At 38.5% G+C, this 15,546-nt stretch overlaps 1 long non-coding RNA gene across 1 annotated transcript; it reads right to left on the reverse strand.

The window, feature by feature from the left end:
• Window positions 1-3,231: 3,231 nt before the first annotated feature.
• Window positions 3,232-4,320, reverse strand: LOC145420565 (uncharacterized). Its single transcript, XR_013901891.1, has 3 exons — window positions 3,803-4,320; window positions 3,705-3,733; window positions 3,232-3,481 (listed from the first exon to the last, which is right to left on the reverse strand). It is a non-coding gene; the product is annotated as an uncharacterized LOC145420565 (long non-coding RNA).
• Window positions 4,321-15,546: the final 11,226 nt, after the last annotated feature.

Raw genomic sequence — 15,546 nt, forward strand, 5'->3', positions numbered from 1 at the left:
TCATCCAGGATCCTGATGACCTCTGGAAGGCCTTCTTCTGCAGGACGCTCAACCACGTAGTCGAGACGACCTGTGAGGAAACAAGTTTAAAATAACATTAAGAATGTAATAAACATCAAGTGCTAAAGGAACAGAGCTACATCTGTTAGTTTGAGCAGACGATGAGAGAAAAGCATTTTAGGCTACATTTATGTCAGACTGAATGACACTTCTACTTCTTCATGCAAGCAAAAAACAGCTAAGTCAACTAAGTTCACATCATTAACTGCTATATAATAAGATATAGTAGTGGCATAACATAAGGATACCATTATTACTACTGTACTATGATTACTGTTTTCATATTCTTTTTTATATTCATTTATTTTTGTTATTTTTTATTATCATGTTTTGTAGCAGGGGAAAAGTTATAGTTTATTTCAATAAAGCCTTTGATCCAAGAAGAACAGGATGTTAGGAAGGGACCGGGATCTGGTGTGTTTACACCTGTGTGTTCTGACGTCATGACATGCTGAAGATGCTGTTACCACAGAGACTGATTTTGGGGCATTTTACAAATTTTAGTCCGTTAAGCTATTTTTAACCAAATCATTAAAAAAGTGTCAAATTTGAAGCCTTCAAATCAAAGTAACACCTTTTTTTTCAAATTCATACACCAGTCGTTAATAATTTCTACACCTCTCCCGGAAAATTTAAAGCATACAAACAATTTACGGGGAAAAATCTTGGAATAAGCATATTTTGATAACATTAAAACTTGATATTCACACTGGAACTTATTAAATTATTACAGTCATTTAGTAGCTCTTAAAATAACTGAAGAAATGTTAAAAGTACCTGCAGCGAAGTCCAGGGGGCTGTCGAGTCCACGACGAGCCATCTTCAGGCTTTGCTGTATGAAAAACAAGTACAAACAATCCAAAGATGAAGTACTTGTTGTGGCGAGCAAGTCAAATCCGCTTTCAGTAAATATTTTCCCGAAAACTTAACTTTCCACAGGCTGAGGTTGGAGCAGGTCAAAACAAGTCCAATAGCAAGTGTAAAGGGACGAATGGAACCTTGTGCAGCATTTATATACCCTCCGCAGGCCATGGTTACGGTTGCCAACATTTTTCTTTTAAAAGCTAACAATAACTTAGCGTTCTCGCTACTCACTATGCTGTTAAACAGCTATATGTTAGCAATGACAACATTTAACAATGCTAGCCGTGCTGATTAGCCTTAGGATTGCTTGAGGTTGTTTCCAGCTCTAGTGGTCATAAGCGAACTTAGTTCTGTGCCAGCTTTTAGCACGAAAATCAATCTTGTAAAGCTCACTATTAAACTGACAAAGCCTTAGAGCCTAGAAACTATGATACTTAAAACTGTGCTATGTTTGTCTCATAGCATATAGCAAGACACCATAACTGACCTTTGACCTCTTCTCAAGATTAGATAATGCTATATAGAGCTATTTTAACACTATGTTTCTTACTGCCATTGTTTGACAACATATAAGCATAAAGGAAATGATATATGGAGATTCTAAATATCAGGTTATTATGACTTTATTATAAACTTTACAGTAACAGTTCAGAACTATTAAGCAAGCTTAGTTTTGGAAAAATCCCATTTGTGATCAAAACTTTTTACTTCATATTTATTACTAAATAATTCAATAAATTATACTCAAGTACTGAATAGTCACAAAAAATAGTAATTATGCTGAAAATTATGTTAAAGTGGTTTTCGACTGAGCATATAAACAAAAGCCTGGGAAAAAGTTCTGTTGAACAACACACATATGTTACCAATATTGTAGCCGGTGTTATTTAATAATTTGTTTTATTTTTGATACAATTTCAAACTTTATTAACCTTTTCAATAAAACAACGTTTCAGATTTAATTATTCTGAAACTAAGTTTAAGCTTCCCAGAACGTTTTGTTGCAAGTTACATTACTGATATAAGAAATATAAAATGTTTGTATTGTTCACCCACAAGTGCAGTCTCTGGCTCAAACACAGAAGCTTGATATGTTTGGTTGTCAGTCCAGACATTCCTAAAGAAAGTTGTCCTTCTTCAGCTCCAGACCTTTCTAGATAAAAATGGCATTGGTGAAGTATTTCAGTCTGGTTTTAAAAACGCACCACAACACTGAAACTGCTCTTGTAAAAGTTTTTAATGACCTTTTAACTTTTCTGACTTGGGAGATTTTGCCATTTTAATACTGTTAGACCTCAGTGCTGCATTTGATGGGATTCTTATCGCTCGGCTTGAGCACTGTGTCAGAATCAAAGGGACTGCTTTGGAGTGGTTTAAATCTTACCTGTCCAGCCAAAGTTTTTCTGTTAGATTGGGGGAAACATCGTCCTCAGAAACCTCACTTTCTTGTGGGGTCCTCAAGGAGTCCAATCTTGGTCCAGTTCTCTTTTCTATTTATATGCTCCCCATGGGTTCAATTTTTTGAAAAACATGGGATCTCATTCCATTGCTATGCAGACGACTCACAGATTTACCTGCCACTGAAATGTGAATCTGTGAGTCGTCTGAAGGGTTTGCTAGATTGTTTGGAGGATGTTGAGGATGGCATGGATGGCTTTTAACTTCCTTAACCTAAATGAACAGAAAACAGAGGTGATTGTGTTTGGTCCCTGTGACCACTGTGACTTTGGCCCTTTAGGAATTCATAATAATAATAATAAAAACCTTTGCAAGGAACCTAGGAGTGTTTTTTTTTACTCTAATCTAATGTTTGATAAACAGATTAATGCTGCCTTTGCTGTAACTGCTCCTAAGCTCCCTTCACGTCAGGACTTCCCCAACATTGGACACTTTTAACTGACCATTCATCCTCCTCTTTCTCTCATTTTTTACATTCATCAGGTCCTCAGAGTACTCGTTCCATCTTCCCAACACACTCTTTTCACTGTTTAGCACATTTCCATCTTTATCCATCTTACTCCACAAATAGTCTTTTCCTTCGGGGCCGACAAACTGACAACTTTCAACATAATCCATTTGATTTCCAGCTTCAAACTCGTGATAATGACGGACACTCTCTTCACCCTGAAACAGCATTCATGAAATCTTCCTTCAAGATTACAACTACTTGATTTACAGTGGAGTGAAAAAGTCTTTGGCTTCTTCCTTATTTCCTTTTTTTGTATGTTTTTCACATGTGAAAGTTTCAGATCAATAAACAAATTTAAATATGAGGCTATTTAAAAAAAACAAACATCAATTATCCAAACAATTTATTCAAAAAATGGAATTTTGAAACAAGTGAGCTGTAAATACAAAATTGCAGTTGCACTAAAACACATTTTTGCATTGTCCAACTTTCTTATCTCTCGTCTGCTCTCACAGTGAGTCACACACATTTGTATTTACAGAGCACACTTTGACAAGTAGTCTAAACTCTGGGTGAAGTGTGTGATCACACCGAGTCCCAGCTGGTTTGAGGAGCAGACTGAGTCTCTGCAGGGTTTAAACTCAGTCCCTGGAAAACAGACACAGTCCAGTTATATCTGGATGAAAACTGTCTCTGTGAAGGCAGTTTTGTTTTTGTTAACACTCCCTCAGAGAGGGACAGCTGGTTCATGTTTATTTAATCCCATTATCCAAAGACACTTCTACATCATCATCCACAGTTATGGGTCAATGACAATATCAAATAACAAGATCAGAATAACAACCTTAGGATTATTGAGATTTGTACTTACTGTGGTTTCATCCATCTGAGTTTTGTTCCCTAAAATGAGAGAAGAAAGTCAATTTCAGTTTTGTTTTAAAATTCAAAATCATTCAATCTTAAATGTACCTTTATGTCTTGTCCTTATATTGACTGTTGCAGCAGTTATTAAAAGCGCTGCTAATCCCACAGAGACAACAATGAACCTCAAAGAAACAAAAAATCTGTCAAACACAAAAAATGTGATTATTAAAATTATTTGGTTGCAGTTTTCTGTTCCGTGTAAATTCCTTTCTTTTAAAAATGTAACAGCATTTTATTAATAAATGTGCAAATTTCTGTGATATGATTTGTATTTAAAAGTATTTATATACAAAGTTAAAGTGAGTTTTCATTTGCATATCATTTCAAAAGCTCAAATAAATTTAAAATAAACAGATATTTATGCAACCAGCTTAATCTTCAGTCCTGCTTTTGAAGGACTCTTCATTGTTGGGGTTGTTTCTGATTTTGTGCTTATTTCAGTTTTTCTGGCTGGATTCTTTGTTGTTTTTGTGTCACCTGAATAAATGAAAAAGTAAAAGCACAAAAGTTTTTCATGTTTCTCATCTGATGTAAACATGAGAAACAATATTCTACTTTCACACTTGAAATATTTAAGTAAATGTTTGATGTGATTTTACTTATATTACAGTTTTTGCCCACTGCTTGAACACATTTTGCAAAACCCCGCTCGCTGTGCCAAAACTGTACACACAAGTACACATGACACAACACTGGGAAATATACCATTCACATCTGTGCCAAATTGGAACTCTACTCCCAAAACCTAAACTCTGCTGTCAAAACCTAACATTCCTTTGTCAAAATGTAACTCTGTTGACAAAATGACACATACCTGCACCATATGCAAACACTCACAGATCAGGGGGAACACACTAGTCTGCTGTACATAAAACACTGCAGTCCTTGATTCCCATTGTTTATTCAGAAGGCACATTTACAGGAGACACATTTCCAAACAACCATAAACGCAAATAGACCTACTCAATACTGTACATTGCAGTACCATGAATACAGGTACAGCAAATAAAACAACAACAACACAATAGTACTGCAATAGAAAAAACACTATACTGTAAACACAAAAAACCATGACAATTGTGCATAAGTGGGCTCATGGATCCCGCCGTCTGTTGGGGTCTGGCCACAGGACCTCATCAACATCGCAAGCAATGTCCTCTCCCGCTAGGCACCGGGGTAAATATCCTCTTGCTCTCCCTCCATCCATGCTTGCAAAGTTCTTGGAATGGCTACGCTGAGGGCTTTTTGTAGTTGGCTAATTGGTGTTCGGTTTTGCAAGTAAGTGCCTTCAGGTGTGTATTTGAGTGGTTGCAATTACCCGATGTGTTTTGTATTTTGGATACATGTGTTTTCCGAATGGCACCCTGAGATTTCATTTTGTGAGCGAAGTGTCTTATGTATGAAATAGAGTGTAGCATGCAGGACCATGTGTGTTGCATGAGGGAGTAGGTGTGTTGCATAATTGGTACTGGGGTGCAAAGCAGCGCTTTTGTTTAAGGTAGGGGTACATGTGTTTGAGGTATGGTAACAACAGCTTCACGTTGTGTTACTTTAGTCTAAGCATGGGTTTATAGTGTTCAAGCAACGGGCAAAAACTGTATTGTCTGTTTGTCTCTGTTTGTCTCTGTTTCCCCTGCGAAAGACTGGCGACCTCTCTGGGTTGTACCCCTCCTCTCGCCCTATGATAGCTGGGATAGGCTCCAGCTCCTCTGTGACCCTGGTAAAGATAAGCGGAAGATAATAAATATATGGAGTATGTTGATGTGGTGGAGGAGGTACAAGTATCTGGGCATCCACATCTGGCCATTTTCTCTAACAGGCTGATTCAGTTCCACTGTCACAAAGACTGAAACAAAAAGCATTTCATACCCCACATGTGATCACCTTCTATTATAAGCTACAACAACAATAATAATAATCATCATCATCATCATCATCATCATCATCATCATCATCATCATCTCATCATTGTTGTCCATGTATCTTCTCGTCTTCACTGCGTAGGCAGATCCTGAAGTTTCCTACGCTACCATCAGCTACACCAAAACCACGAATACAGTTTTTTTTAATTGGTTTGGCGCAGTTTTCACAAGCAACTGGTACATTTTCAAAACTCTTAGTACTTATATCACAACAGATCATCAAAAGTGCACCTTTTTCAAACATTTCAGCATATTTTCAATTGTGTTAGTACAATACACATAATGACAAAATATCATTTTCACTACACAAAATAAGTGTTTCATCTAAATAAATGTTTCGTTCACAGTTCCTGCCTTTCATAATGTTGTCACTATAAAATTTTTGATTTGCATCTCTTATCATTCAGTTTACAGTTTTTTCTGAATGCTTAAACCCTAACTGTGATTCCTGTAGCACAATCTCTAAAACTATTCAGACTTATAGCAAAACCACTCACTGAGTGTGCAAAACTAAAAGCACAAAAACTGCTTTGCACTCAGTTTGCAATTTTGTAACACACACTTTGCAAAACTGTAGGCACAATTCACTGCACAACACTCAATTACCAAATTTCCAACACACTCCTAGCAAAGTATACACATGTATGGCTATCATTAACACTAACTTGCCAACTGTCTGGCACACTTTCACATGTCAAAACTTTCTTAGATAATTAGTTCACTTTGCAATCAGCCTAAGCACTATAATACAGGTAAGCTGTGTGCGCGGAGTACAATGGAGGGAGCAGAAAGAGTGAGAAGTAGAGGAGGCCGAGGAAGAGGACGTGGAGGTGAAGAAGTAGGATGAAGAGGACGACAAGGACAAGGAGGAGCAAGAGGAAGACGAGGAGGGGGGAGAGGAAGATGAGGGGGGGGGGGGAGAGGAAGGGTAGGAAGAGTAAGAAATAGAATTGTAGAGCTACAATAGTGGACCATGTAATCAACTATGGAATGACCCTGAGGGTAGCTGGCCAACGGGTCCAGCCTAACTCGAGCCGCTACACTGTAGCAAGCACCATAAGGACATCTTGAAATGAGAGTCGGTTAGTACAGTCACTTCGCACAAAGATTTGTAGCACTGCCATATGCCAATGAGAAACACACCAATACCATTGATGTAAAAATACTGAAATTGTTACTTTACAGAATTGCTAGATGACCAGATGCTGGGGGCAGAGGAAGCATGTTCACTGCAGACCAAGTAACCCATATAGTCATTATGGCGATTGCAAATAATCCTATACTTGGAAATGAACACTTGTGTTTGTTTTGATGTGTTTGAATAAACACCAGTACTTGAAGTTTGGATCCCTCTATGCTTATGGATCTATGACAGAAGTATGAGCTAAAACTGACATAGCCTACCTTGTGCACAGAGAAAGCAAAAGCCAGATGTGTTTTATATTCATACCATCAGTGTGCAGTTGGCGCATTGTGTGCTTAGTAGATGATGGCTTGTGTGTACTGTTTGATACGGAAACACCATTTTTACGAAGGTGTGAAGAGTTAATCTAGCTGTGTTTGCTTTTGCAAGAGAACTACAATTTTTGATTATTAGGTGACAGGTTTTCTTATTTGTGTGAAGAGTTTTGCAAAATTAGCCAATAGTTACAAAAAATGTGCTTAAGCAATCGGAAAAAACTGTAATACATTTTTCTGTCATTTAATTCAACCGATCTTAATGTTTAATCAATGAATCATTCATTATGTCCATGGATTTTCAACTTGACTGATTGTTGTCTGGTCATTTGTAAGTTCCTTTTACAGTTTTTGCCCGTTGCTTGAACACCATGAACCCATGCTCAGACTAAAGTAACACAACGTGAAGCTTTTGTTACCATACCTCAAACACATGTACCCATACCTTAAACAAAAGCGCTGCTTTGCACCCCAGTACCAATTATGCAACACTCCTAATCCTTTATGCAACACACCTACCCCTTTATGCAACACACATGGTCCTGCATGCTACACTCTATTTCATACATAAGACACTTCGCTCACAAAATGAAATGTCAGGGTGCCATTCGGAAAACACATGTATCCAAAATACAAAACACATGGGGTAATTGCAACCACGCAAATACACACCTGAAGGCACTTACTTGCAAAACCGAACACCAATTAGCCAACTACAAAAAGCCCTCAGCGTAGCCATTTCAAGAACTTCGCAAGCATGGATGGAGGGAGAGCAAGAGGAAGAGGAAGAGGAAGAGGTAGAGGAAGAGGTAGAGGAGGAAGAGGAGGAGGAGGCCGAAGAGGCCATGCACGGACCCATATTTCCGATGAAATAAGAGCAACTTTGGTGGACCATGTCATCAACCATGGCCTGACTATGAGGGAAGCTGGGCAGAGAGTCCACCCACATCTAAGCCGCTTCACAGTGGCATCTGTAATACGAACATTCCGACTAGAAAACAGGTTTGTCTTCACCTCCATACCTTCTGCTCTACTCAGATGGTTCCATAGCACTGTTCTACAGTATATCACATTACCATATCAAGTGTACGGGGTGCTAATGCTCCTTTTGCAGCCAAAGTGGCTGATTCCTTATATTGAAGTACAGTGTTGTACAGTGGATGACACAGTACGTACAGTAAAGTACTGTATGAAAAATAAGCAAACCGATGACAATATGTGGTTGTATTTCTCTAGAATGACTCGAAGACCTTCTGGGGGAGGACGCCAACGCCTGTTCACACAACAGCAGGAACTTGCCGTTGTGGACCTAGTGAGGGCAGACAATGCCATCCGTCTCCACCAGCTACGACGGAAAATACTTGCAGACAGGCGAGTGTTCAGCAACATAGACCATGTGAGCATCACCACCATCAGACGCATCTTGGGTAAACACAGCATCACCATGAAGCAGCTCTACAGAGTCCCATTCGAGAGGAACAGTGACAGGGTCAAAGGACTTCGAGCTGAATATGTACGGGTACGTGTAACTGTCCCTTACATTTACAATAGAGTATTGGTGAAGTCCAGTAGCAGCTGAATATGTACCATATCAGTACCACATGGATCTATTCTGAGAGCTACACAGGTACCTGTGTGATGGGGTGAGGGTGCTGTATGTGTAGCACTGTAGTACAGTGATATGTTCCCCTTTTTTTCAGAGGATCATGGCCATGGATGGAGCTGCACAGCCTCATGAATACATTTTCATTGATGAAGCTGGATTCGACCTGAGCAAAACAAGACGACGGGGTCGTAATGTAATTGGCCAAAGGGCAATTGTGCACGTCCCAGGGCAGCGCGGGGGAAACATCACATTATGTGCCGCCATATGCCTTCGAGGGCTTCTGCACCATCATGCAATGTTAGGTCCATACAATAGCCAACACATACTCACATTTCTAGATGCTCTCCATGATATAGTTGTACAGAACAGACCAGATCAGCCCAGGTTTGTAGTGATATGGGATAATGTCAGTTTCCATCGGGCTGCTCTGGTCCAGGCCTGGTTCTCCAACCACAATCAATTTGAAGTGGTATACTTGCCCCCTTACTCACCATTTTTAAACCCTATTGAGGAATTTTTTTCGGCTTGGAGATGGCGAGTATATGACCGCCAACTACATGCCTGCATGCCTCTTCTGCAGGCAATGGAACAGGCCTGCGGCGACATTGAGGTGACAGCGATCCATGGATGGTTTCGGCATGCAAGAGGATATTTTCCCCGGTGCCTAGCGGGAGAGGACATAGCTTGCGATGTTGATGAGGTCCTGTGGCCAGACCCCAACAGACGGCGGGATCCATGAGCCCACTTATGCACACTTGTCATGGTTTTTTGTGTTTACAGTATAGTGTTTTTTCTATTGCAGTATTATTGTGTTGTGGTTTTTTTTTTTTTTTTGCTTTATCTGAATTCATGGTACTGCGATGTACAATATTGAGTAGGTCTATTTGCGTTTTTGGTTGTTTGGAAATGTGTCTCCTGTAAATGTGCCTTCTGAATAAACAATGGAAATCAAGGACTGCAGTGTTTTATATAAAGAAGACTAGTGTGTTCCCCCTGATCTGTAAGTGTTTGCATATGATGCAAGTATGTGTCATTTTGTCAACAGAGTTACATTTTGACAGAGGAATGTTAGGTTTTGACAGCAGAGTTTAGGTTTTGGGAGTGGAGTTTCATTTTGGCACAGATGTGTATGGTATATTTCCCAGTGTTGTGTCGTGTTTACTTGTGTTTAGAGTTTTGGCACAATGAGCGACGTTTTGCCAAATGTGTTCAAGCAACGGGCAAAAACTGTAAGAGGAACAATGTCCAGGTGAAACAACTGCGTTCAGAATATATTCAGGTACAACACTAAACTGGCATGCAATTACTGTAACAGAGGGTGATGGAGCTGGACGCTGCTGTGAATCATCACAAGTATATTTTTGTTGATGAGGCCGCTTTCAATCTAGCAAAAACTAGACACAGAGGACGTAACCTTATTGGGCTACCATCCACGTCCCTGGACAACGTGGGGGGAACATCTCATGTGTGCAGCTATATCTGAAGATGGTGTGGTAGGCTGTAGACCAGTTCTAGGGTCATACAACACTGAACACCTGATTTTTTTTTTTTAAATGAACTGGAGCAGGCCTGTCAGGGAGAAGACATCGTCTATGTTGTTGTGTGGGACAATGTCAGCTTCCACCATGCACAGCTGGTTCAGGAATGGTTTCAAACACACCATATTCCCCTTTCCTCAACCCAATTGAGAAATTCTTCTCTACATGGTGGTGGAAGGTGTATGATCGCCATCCCCATGAGCATTTCTCCCTTCTTCAAGCCATGTGTGGAGCTTGTGGTGATATAACTGCTGAGCAATGTCAAGCCTGGATTCGTCTTGCCAGGAGATTTTTCCCACGGTGCCTGAACAACGAAGACATCCACTGGGATGTTGATGAAAACTTATGGCCCAATGTTAATGACCGGCTTGATTAATTGTATAAAAGTGATAAAAAATAAAATAAAAAATATATTGTGCTTATGTAAATGACTTGTTGTTTTTTCTCCCTTTTTCGTGTGTGTGTGTGTATATGTGTATATATATATATATGAATATATTTTTTATTTTTTTTATTTTTTATTTTTTTTGTTATGCCTGAACATAAGTGTAATACTTGCTGTGTAAAGTTTTACAGTTCAGTTACACTCATTCATCACCAAGGACAATTTGAAACGCTTACCTTGTATTATTTGCTCCTGAATGAAATGATTGGTAAAAGTACTACGTTGAAAAAAGATCTTACTGTTTTGTTTGGGTGAGTAAAGCAAATGTTCTCAGTATATATCACAATGATCATATGTTCTGCAACAATGATTAAGTGGAATGAAAATATGTGCAAATACAATGAACTCATGACATCAGATTTGAAAGAATGACTAGTGGTGTTACAAATGTGATCAAATGTGAGTTTTGTACTGAGAGATTTGAAAATGCACACTTTAGTTGTGAAAATAGTACCAAACCAATTAAAAAAAACTGTAAAGTTCAGGTAAGGTTTTGTCTTTGTGTATTATTTATTTATTTACTATATTTATATTTATGTATTTATTTACTCAGTAACATCAGTAACGAGAGCTCACAGAGAGCACAACCCTCTCTGAAGGTCAAGGGCTATACATCAGCTATTACACCATGCAGAGTTTTTATGGATTGTTTATGCTGATGTGAGCATAGTTAACTGAGTCCTCCTGCAGCAATCATGTGAGTAACTACAAAACATTTGATGGGCGACTTGTTAACTGCAAAACAGAACTTCATAGAAGTTGGTGGAGAGGCTGAGCATGGGCAAACAAAGAATATTTGATCCACAATTTCTTTGAAAGTAAAAATAATGTATTGAACACAGAAGCATGTGATCTCTAAGCGCCCTTCCAGTACTTCCATCGAACCGCTTATCCACTTCAGGGTCACAGTGTTATGTCACTTTTCCAGGTTCGTGGTGATGATGAAGGTGATGCAGTGACCTACAGCACTGTGAAGGCTCATTCCTCTTCTGCTGCAGCCACTGCTGATCCCAGCAGCCTCTACTCTACTCTCAGTTTCCCAGTCACATAGTTCAAGTTGACAAAAAGGACTCGCATTTAAGTTAAAGACTAATTTTGTGTTTGCATGCAACAGATTGATAGCGACGTGCTAATTATCATAAACTATTAGATAGATACCATTATTATAACAAACATTTGGTTTCAAATCCAGAAGCACGTCTTTATATCCTCCATTAAAACTATATAAATAAATGTAAATAGAAACTTTATTTTCTTTATGAAATCAGACCAGTGTGTTTCCAGAATGTGATCACTGGAGGGCAACTTGCATGTGACAAATAAAGTTCTGATTGATTGATTGAAGTGTGAATATCTAAATGTACCCACATAAGCCTGGTATAGATATTAAAGATATAGTTATACATTTATATTTTACAAAAACATTTCCGCTAACATTTGTACATTATTAACATATTTGCAACTTAACAACAAAAAGTTGTTCCTGGTTAGTTCAGCAGAAGACATGTGGAGGTTAAATGTCATTTAAACCCTGCTTACACTTGCTGTTCACTTTAATTTAGCTTCAGTTTTTTATTTCCTGTTTTACTTTGAAGTTTACTTTTCTTTCATGTCTCGCATTAGTCCTACTTTTTATTCTGTTATTTCTCAATCTGCCCATATTGTCTTCATCTGTGTTTATCCTAAACGTCAACTAGTCCTCGATGTATATAAAGTCCTGTCCTCCTTTATCTTTCCCTGATCATTTGTTGGATCTTGTGATTCGGGTTTCTTCTTTAAGTTTTGTTTAGTTCCTTCCACATTCAGTTCTCAATTTTGTTTTCGTTACATTTTAATATGAGCAATTTTTAAGTCTGCTGTTTTCCATTTTATTTCTGCACATAAATAAACATTCATATTTGTAAGCCATTTGTTTATTAATATTATTTTTTATTACAAAGTTATACTACTAATCTCTTCTCACTATTACAACTATCATGAAAACCACCTGACGTTCTGTAAGTCTCTGTTATCCCAATAGAAAAGCTCTGATACGTATAAGAATTTTCTCAAAGGACTTCTAAATACCCTCTTGGTTTAACAGCTTGACTTGATGAGCAATAACACTGTGATGGAAAATGTCTTTATTCTATGTATTCATAACATATTTTAACAATAGAAGAATATAAGGGGCACCTTTGGGGGTGGGAGGTATGCCCCCCACACCTCCACCAGTGACGGCCAGAAAGGGCACCTTTTGCACGTACGAGGACGCACACATGCACACTGATGCACGCGCGTTCGCTCATCCGAAAAAGCGGCACTTCCGGGCCACGCGGTCCCCACTGCGCACGCTCTATGGCCTCCATATTAATGATCAATGATAACTGAAGAGGAAGCTTGAACCCTGGCTCTGGACATTTTCATGACAGTGGCAGTGCAGACATCTGCATGTTTTTTTCCATCATAAAGACTGTGATATGAAGCATCATCAAAGTGTCACTTCAGTAATGCTGCTGAGAGAAAGAAGTGTTCACTCGTGTTTTTTAATAGGTGACTTAAAACACCAAACTCTAATTTCAGGGGTTTAATTTAAGTTTAAAGAATATAACAGCTGGTAAGACAGCTGGTTTAGTCACTGTGAATGTTAAAGGAGATTTGTTAAACCATTGCTTAATGGCCCGTTAAGCAATGGTTTAACAAATTTGCAGTGCAAGTCACTCTTTACTAACACATTGTAGATCAGTTTATCTACAATGACACATGATTTTTGAAGTTTTGTGTGTGAGGGTTTAGTCTCTCACACCTTACCCTTTCCTCCCCAGTATCACAACAGTATGACTCCAAAGTACGGTTCAGTAAACAAACAAGGACTCTAAAGTCAGAACAGAAAGATGCAGTTGGAAGATAATTGATTGTGTTTTTATGACGTGTAGTAAACTATACCCCTCTTCTTCTTCTATGTTGTTTTTCTTGTGTGTGTGTGTGTGTGTGTGTGTGTGTGTGTGTGTACACATTAGTCATACTTACAAAAAACATTAAGCGTCTTCCCCCACCCTCAAAGACAGACAAAAAAAGGTTTTTGCACGTACCACTTTTCCACGACACCACACAGCCAGCCTGAATGCATTTTAGATGCATCCTGAAGCGAAATCAGTTTAGTTGCAAAACTCATTGACAAACCAATGGCCATTTTTTTCAATTTCCATTAGTCTAACTACAATACTGAAGATATAAACCTTTGTGGATCCTTGAGCTGTTAAATGAGCTTTGAAGTATTAAAATAATTTACATAGTGAGAAACTTGTTCTTAATCAAGTGGCCAATTTAGACATGACCTTTGCCAGTACTGAGTCAGGATGAGCTCACAACCAATCATCCGTAACTACAACGACAAGATCCAAACAAGACATTAAATTATGTTACTAAAAATTCTGAAATAATTTGTGGGTATTAAATGAAATCAACCACAAAGAGAAACATCCTTTTTCATTATTTATTTCTCCACATGACACAGAAGTCGTTCAACACTTTACAAACATCCGTTTGGATTTTGATTTTAAAAAAAGTTTGTCAACAGTGTAAGAAATTACTGATAGTTACGGAGATTACCCCAAAACCATCAAAGACTGTGCTCTGAGGATATTTGTGCGTTTCCACTTGCAGTTAATGCAACACATTTGAAGAAAGGGAAACAACCATTTCATACAAGCAAGGATGTCACGACTCTGAAACAGACTGAAATCATGATACAAACATGTGCAGTAAGTCGTATCGTACCATTATACTCATGTAGAGCTGGAATGATGAAGGTTTTCCGGTAACCTAGAAATATATTAGACACTTAGTTTTGCTTTTGCTCATTTTAAAACAAAATATCAATCGGATTGTTTGGTGTAGTAAAAATATTTTTTTCTCTGTATTTTGTTAGAAATTTTCTTTTGAAAAACCTCGAGGCGTAAACCACCATTGCTGGTTTTCAGAGGACTGTGCCAACCCAAACAAACATCTGATGAAGCTGGTCCAGTAAATTGGTCTAAACGTAAAAATGCATTCAGGATTTATCTTCTTTGACATCCTCATTGGTCCCTTTAAACATCATTAATCAGATGCAGCAGCTGCAAATTATATATATATGTAAAAGAGACATCGATAGCAGCACCCACTTCCTATTTCTTCCCTTTGCTCCTCGATTTGGCTCATCGATGCACAAACACTGATCATCTCTTAACCATTTCAAACAAGACAGATTCTGGTTCTATATGTTAATTATGTTAATGGTTTTAAGACATGTAAAAATAAAGGAACCTTGAAATACAGCAGGAAAGAAAACAAGTAAACATTTGTGTGACTGGAGAAAAAAAAAAGTTCTGTGTTACAGCAGCATGTTATAAACTTTAACTCAGTATTAAATCTAGTATTTAAACCTACTTGCACCCCTCGGGGGCAGGAAATGAGAAATGTATAGATTTCAGAAAAGATACATTTTTGTTTCTCTGACAGTTTGCAGGACAAAGAAGCAGCACACTGTCACAATCAGCAGGGCTGATTGTGTGTAGAGTGAAGGGTGGACCCAAATGCAGACGGAAACAAAAGGCAAAATGCAAGGCTAACAATAAACTAAACTGGGTGAGCTAAATTAACTTAAAAACCTACAACAGGAACATGGACTTGACGCGAGGAGACTTGACGCAACTTCTTGGCTTGCAAACAACGCAGACGATCTGACAATGACACACTGAAAACACAGGACTTAAATACACAGGAGGTGATTAGGGGAAGTGGGAACACATGGAGGAACAGCTGACTGACATGAACCTAATGACAGGACGGGGGAAGTG

The sequence above is a fragment of the Astatotilapia calliptera genome, chromosome 15 (assembly GCF_964374335.1).
Source record: "Astatotilapia calliptera chromosome 15, fAstCal68.1, whole genome shotgun sequence".
Lineage (NCBI taxonomy): Eukaryota > Metazoa > Chordata > Actinopteri > Cichliformes > Cichlidae > Astatotilapia > Astatotilapia calliptera.